Source organism: Cynocephalus volans, chromosome 4, assembly GCF_027409185.1.
Source record: "Cynocephalus volans isolate mCynVol1 chromosome 4, mCynVol1.pri, whole genome shotgun sequence".
NCBI lineage: Eukaryota > Metazoa > Chordata > Mammalia > Dermoptera > Cynocephalidae > Cynocephalus > Cynocephalus volans.
In genome coordinates this window covers 35,041,055-35,047,537 of record NC_084463.1, presented here as the reverse complement: position 1 = coordinate 35,047,537, position 6,483 = coordinate 35,041,055, and the positions used below count along the sequence as shown (strand labels likewise).

Here is a 6,483-nt window from a genome sequence, read left to right as displayed (position 1 = left end):
TCATTTTTCCATGATAATACTATGCCTGTCTAATTATAAATCTTCTCTTACTACTCTTATGTCCCCTTTGCACCACAATCTCTGAATTATCTTCTTTTGTTTAATGTATTTAATTATGAAATAAAATAGGAAATATTTTTACTTTCTGTGTGTAAAGCTACTGAATATTAAAAACAAGTCCATTTACAAAAATTACACAATGACTATTTTCTCTCTTTTTGAACCACTTTAAACATTGACCTGTGCTTTCCCTGTGATTTTTTTAAGACCTTTTAGAATGACTCATGATACGTTTTATGAAGATACAGACTTTATCAGTGCAGATGTCAAGTCCTACAGAGGAGACTACTTTTCAATATTCTTTCTTTAATTGCTTGCTCAGTGTATATCCTATTCTAACACAAGTGAGGAGTGATACTATGAGGTCATGAAAGCCCAAAACAAAACAAAACAAAAAAGCAAAAATGAAAATGTTCATGTCGTATAAATGCAACATAGATGCGTTATTTCAGGAATGCAAACGCATTATCAGAGTGGTGGGAGGCTTAGCATCAGCCTCATCTCTATCCTTCTCTCCCACTGCCCTTCAGGAGGACAGAGTGGAGGACATGACCAACCACACGACAGTGATGGACTTCATCCTAATGGGATTTTCTGACACCGTGGAGGTTCAGGTTTTCCATGCCTTTCTGTTTTTGATGATTTACTTGCTGACTCTCCTGGGGAATCTTCTCATTATTGTCCTTGTCACCGTGGACCAGTGTCTTCATACCCCCATGTACTTCTTCCTGAAGAACTTATCATTTCTTGATGTTTGCCTTATTTCAATAACAGTTCCTAAACTTATTCTGAATTCTTTATCACATAGAAGCATCATTTCTTTTGCAGGATGTGTGCTACAGGTCTTGTTAGTGATTCACTTTGCTGGGTCTGAGCTTTTCATCCTCACGGCCATGTCCTATGACCGCTATGTGGCCATCTGTCACCCACTGCACTATGATGTCACCATGAACAGGGGAGTCTGTGTGCAGATGGTAGCTGTCTCTTGGCTCCTTGGGAGTATCTTTGGCATCTTATACTCAGCAGGAACTTTTTCTTTACCTTTCTGTGGTTCCAGAAAACTCCTACAGTTTTTCTGTGATGTGCCCTCTCTCCTGAAGATTTCTTGCACCAACAGGCATATTACCATTGATGTTAGTGTGGCAATTGGAGTCATTTATGCTATTTTTTGTTTAGTGTCCATTGGATTTTCATATATTTACATTTTCAATACAGTTCTGAGATTGCCATCTGGACAAGGGCGGTCAAAAGCCTTCTCCACCTGTATGCCACATCTCATAGTTGTGATCACGTTCATTATGACAGGCGCCATTGCCTATCTTAGGCCAGTCCCCGATTCCCCACGTCTTGTGGATTTTTTGGTGTCTGTATTGTATTCTGTGTTGCCTCCATCTCTGAACCCCATAGTATAGAGTGTAAGGAACAACGAAATCAAGGCAGCTGTGTGGAAGATTCTATGGAAACTAAGCCAGTATAAGTTTTATGGGGAAAACAATAGAGCTAGTATCTGGAAAGGCTGAATGTAATTATTTTGAACAATTCCATGAGTTCTTTGTAATCTAGGGTAAATCCTTCAACATTTTTTATTTAAATAAAACACGTATCTTATTTTAAAATGCTAGAATAAGGTTCACAATTCCTGTTAATTAGTCAACGGTGATTTATGACAGAAACTTTAAGAGTTGGATATTTGTCACTTAGAGTGTGCTCCCTGCAAATCAGGCTTCAGAAGCACAATGGCAGGCCTCTAATGGCCTACGCAAGATGCCCGTGATAGTCATGTCCTAATTCTTGGAACCCATGAATATGTCACCTTATCTGGCAAAAAAAGACTTTGCAGATGTGACAAAATTAAAGAGCCTGAGATAGGAAGATTATTGTGGATAATTCAAGTTGGCACAAACTAATGACATGGGCTAAAGAAAGGAACTGTCTAAGCTGTGGTCAGAGTGGCGTATGTCTATGGGAGCATCTCTAGATGGTCTTTCAATGCTGATGTTGAAGTGCTCGCTTAGGCAGCACATATACTAAAATTGGAACAATGCTGATGTTGAAGGTGGAAGATGGACGTGATCCAGAGAATGTGGACAGCCTCTAGAGATTAGAAATGCAAGAAAACAGATGTTCCACTCGAGACTCTAGAAAGGAATATAGCCTTAATGGCAGCCTGAGGATTTTAGCCCAGTGTGACTCATATTGGAGCTCTCAATTATAGCACTGAAAAATAACAAAGTTGTGGTATTTTAAGCCTTGGAGTTTTTGATAATTTGTTATAGCAGCAATAAATAACTAGCATAAGCTTAAAACTCTTGTGTCCATAAATGTCTCCTAAATCAGCATTTCTGGTACGAGCAAGTATGCAGACTTTAACACTAAAGTTTTAGTAAAAAGTCAGGAATGTTGAAAAGAACACACATATCTACTCAAAGTTTCCACCATATAGTGGGAAAATATGCATTTTATGTCTTCTTTTGCATTTATCAATATTATTTTATAGATGAATAAAATAAGAAACTAATACTTTTTTAATTTTAGCATCAATATTATGACCTTATATTCTCAAATTTTCATTAAAATGAGGTTAACTTTTAATAACTTGATTTTTTAAAAATTAATCAATTCCCTTATTCTTTTTTTTCTTTTTTCTTTTTTTGTGGTGGTGGTGATGTTTGTTGTTATTAGTACCCAATATATTATGATTAATTTTTTGGTGGCCAGTTATTTGGGATTTAGACTCTCAGTTTGCAGATGGCTTTTAAAATTATTTCTACTGTTATTTTATGTATAATAAAAATGTAAACTAAATGCATTTTGCATTGTGTAGAAGAATTAACAACTCATTGAAAATCATTAGCTTAAGCCGTTATTAAAATATTGCAGATGAGAAGCAAGGTCAGCTCTTAGACGAGTGTTTTGCAGGAAGCAAGTAGCTTAAACATTTAATCGAATAGATTGGAGAAGGTCAATCAGCGTTTACCCGCTTGAGAATTATTTTCTGTTCAAATTCTTGGAAGGTATGTGGAAATAGATTTCAATAGCTGCATGACAGTATGCAGGAACAGCAAGATTGGGGCTGCTTTCTAATAGCCTTTGAATTTTCAATATGGTTTTAGAAAGAAGAGCAGCAATCAGGGATAAGGTCTTGCTAGGGCTGGTAGGAAATTCTCAGTCTGCCAATATTTTCATCACAGGGACATTGTTTTCTACTCCTGAAATCACATCTCTTTTCATATTTAATTTAGTAAGGCTCTATTTGAACTTTATTTTAATTATATGACTTTCTTTGTGATACATTATTTGATGTTTGGCATCTATCATTCCTTTCAATGTCACTGCTAATCCTAATAAGATTTACAGGACATTTTGCACTTTTTTGAAAATCGTCATTTGAGATATCTGATTAATCAGACACCAAATTTTGACATGTACTTGGAACTTTCTTATTTTCTGTGAAAATAAATTAATATATTTATTTATGTTAATATATAATAACAGCTGATTCCTCAATATTCTTTTTCCAAAAGTTGTTTCATTTTACACATGGCAGTAATGCTAGCACCTACCAAATGTTAACTTTGTACTACCTAATGAGTTAATAAATGTAAATCAATAATTATGCTGCCTGTCATAAATATGTACTCAATAACAGGAATAGTAATTAATATACTATTTCTAGTAAGTTATAAAATGAAGTGAATTGATGCCATTACAGATTTGGGTTAGACACCATTACAAAATTAAACTTTTTCATTTCATTGTTTTGATATATGTATTTATATTCACTCATATTTCTCTCATTTATGCTTGTATTAATAGCAAGAACGATAAATAAAAGTAGACTTTTATTTCTACTTTGGCATTGTCTCCTGAATCCACGCTCTATGTGGATGAAAATATTACATACTAAATCAAATTTACATGTAGCTGAAAATTACTTACCAAGGAGACCCATTCCTGAACTGCTAAGTGTTGTGGTATGGACCATTTTAGTCAATAATAACCCTTCCCCTGGTTTTCCAAAGCCTCCTCTCTGAACCCTTGGTCAGTTTTCATTGCTAAATCATATGATAATAGCTGGGTGATTTCACAATAAATGAAATATACATATGATTTATCCTTAATATCAGTGAGAGGCAGAAAGGGACTCAAATTGGCAACTCGATTGAAAAAGACTACAGAATGCAGAGCAGTACAACAAAAAGCCATTTTCATTTCAGACTGAAATAAATATATCAGTAGGAACCTGTCCTTGTGAGAAAGTTGCTGCATTAATAAGATAATAATAACTTCTGTTTTCATTTGATCAGTGTGTAAAAAATACTTAGAAATGAGTATGATGTTAGCTGTGGGGTTTTCATATATGGCCTTTATTTTATTGAGGTAAACTCCTTCTATACCTAGTTTTTTGAGAGTTTTTATCATGAAAGGGTTTTGAATTTCATGAAATGCTTTTTCTGAATCTATTGAGATTATTGTGTTATTTTTATCCATTCTATTAGTGTGATGCAACACAATTATTAATTCGCCTATTTTGAACGATCTTGACAACCTAGGGATAGATACCACTGGTGATGATGTATAATCCTTTCAACGTTCTATTAAATTTGGTTTTCAAGTACTTTGTTCCAGATTTTTGTATTTATGACAGACCTGAAGGGAGAAATAGCAATACAAAAAATGTGAATGTATCTCTCTCTCTCCATATATATGTATGTATATGTAAATAGATAGACAATTTAAAAATAGTTAATAAAGCTTCAAATCTAATTAAATGTGTAAGTATAAAGAACACTTAAATAAAAAGCACTTTTGCATGTACTATACATTTAATAAATACCCAAAAACAGTGCATTTAATAAATATTTAAAACAAGAGTTCTGAAATGTTGTAGATAAAAATTTTTAAAAGTGATCTGGTCTACTTTTCTCATTTTAATTAAGAAACTGGTGGTGAGATAGTTAAAGCAGGTTAACTGATGTCACAATCTGAGGAGGAAGGAAAAATATTCGACAAATTCATCTGTCCAGTAAAGACTCAATTACACAATTAGGAATTCATTGTGACTTTTATTTTAGATCACAGAATTCAGTTGAAATCTGAATGTTTAGTCAAAAATCTCTGGAATTTCTGGAAAGGTCACATGTCCTGTATATGTCCTTGTGGAGACTGAGTCTGTTCAAAACAGACTGGGATTCTCCTACCACCTTTTCTCTTTTTTCAATTTATTTATTAATATTATTATTTTTTTTATTCTAAGATATTGCAGAGCAGTTGTGCGGGAGGGGGAAGGGAAGGAGGAAGGAAAGAGCGTGTGAAGAGTAGGAAGCAGGGGGTGCTTGGTCAAGGCCTGTGGCACCCCTCCTCATTCCAGCAGGGGAGACCAGGAGGCTTCCCGCATGGCTGGGTCATTGCTGGGCTGGATATCGGCTTCAAGGAAGCATGGCTGAAACGCTTGGCCTCCCACCAACCCAGCCCAGGAGCCTGGGGTGCTTCCTGCCGTGTCTCAGTGGTCATCAAAGGGCTGTGTGTGGTTGTCAGGGGGGCATGACTGAGGCTCATTGCCCTCCCCCATTCCTGGCTTGGGAGCCCAGGGGGCTTCCAGTCATTCTAGGTTTTATAGGTGCTCTTTGGTGGTGTTAGAACTTTACTGGGTAATATCAAACTTTGTCTCCGACCTGTGGGTTGGGTATTTTGCTTTTTCTTTCAGTTCTGTGTTGGATTATTCACTGTTCCACCACCTAAACTCTGCACTGGAACTAATTTGCTCTTCTTTGCTTACTTCTCAAATGGAACTTCCTGTAGGGACCAGCACTGGAGCCCTGTAGTTGAACTAAACAGCTACTTTCCTTCTAGTTCCCTGGGAAAGGCTTATTGTGCAGCTCAGTTTTTTGTTTTTGTTTTTTTAATATTTTATTTTATTTTATTTTGTCAATATAAAATGTGGTTGATTATTGTGGACAATTACCGAAACCTCGCTCCCTCCTCCCTCTCCCCCCTCCCTCCCAAAAATCTCCTTTCTGTTTGCTTGTGGTATCAATTTTAAGGAATTGCAATTGTTATGTTTTCTTCGCCCCCCATCCCCGGTTTTCTTTTTTGTTTGCTTTTTATTTTTTTGTGAGTATTTATTTATTTATTTTTAGCTCTCACAAATAAGTGACAACATGTGGTATTTCACTTTCTGTACCTGACACATTTCACTTAATATAATTCTGTCTAGGTCCATCCATGTCATTGCAAATGGCAGTATTTCATTCTTTTTTTTATACCTGAGTAGTATTCCATTTTGTAGATATAACACAGTTTCCATATCCACTCATCTGATGATGGACATGTGGGCTGGTTCCAACTCTTGGCTTTTGTAAAGAGTGCTGTGATGAACATTGGGGAACAGGTATACCTTCGACTTGATGATTTCCATTCCTC

At 35.8% G+C, this 6,483-nt stretch overlaps 1 pseudogene; it reads left to right on the top strand.

Annotated features, from left to right (window-relative positions):
* The first annotated feature begins 608 nt into the window (after window positions 1–608).
* Window positions 609–1,580, top strand: LOC134375962 (olfactory receptor 14K1-like; annotated as a pseudogene).
* Window positions 1,581–6,483: the final 4,903 nt, after the last annotated feature.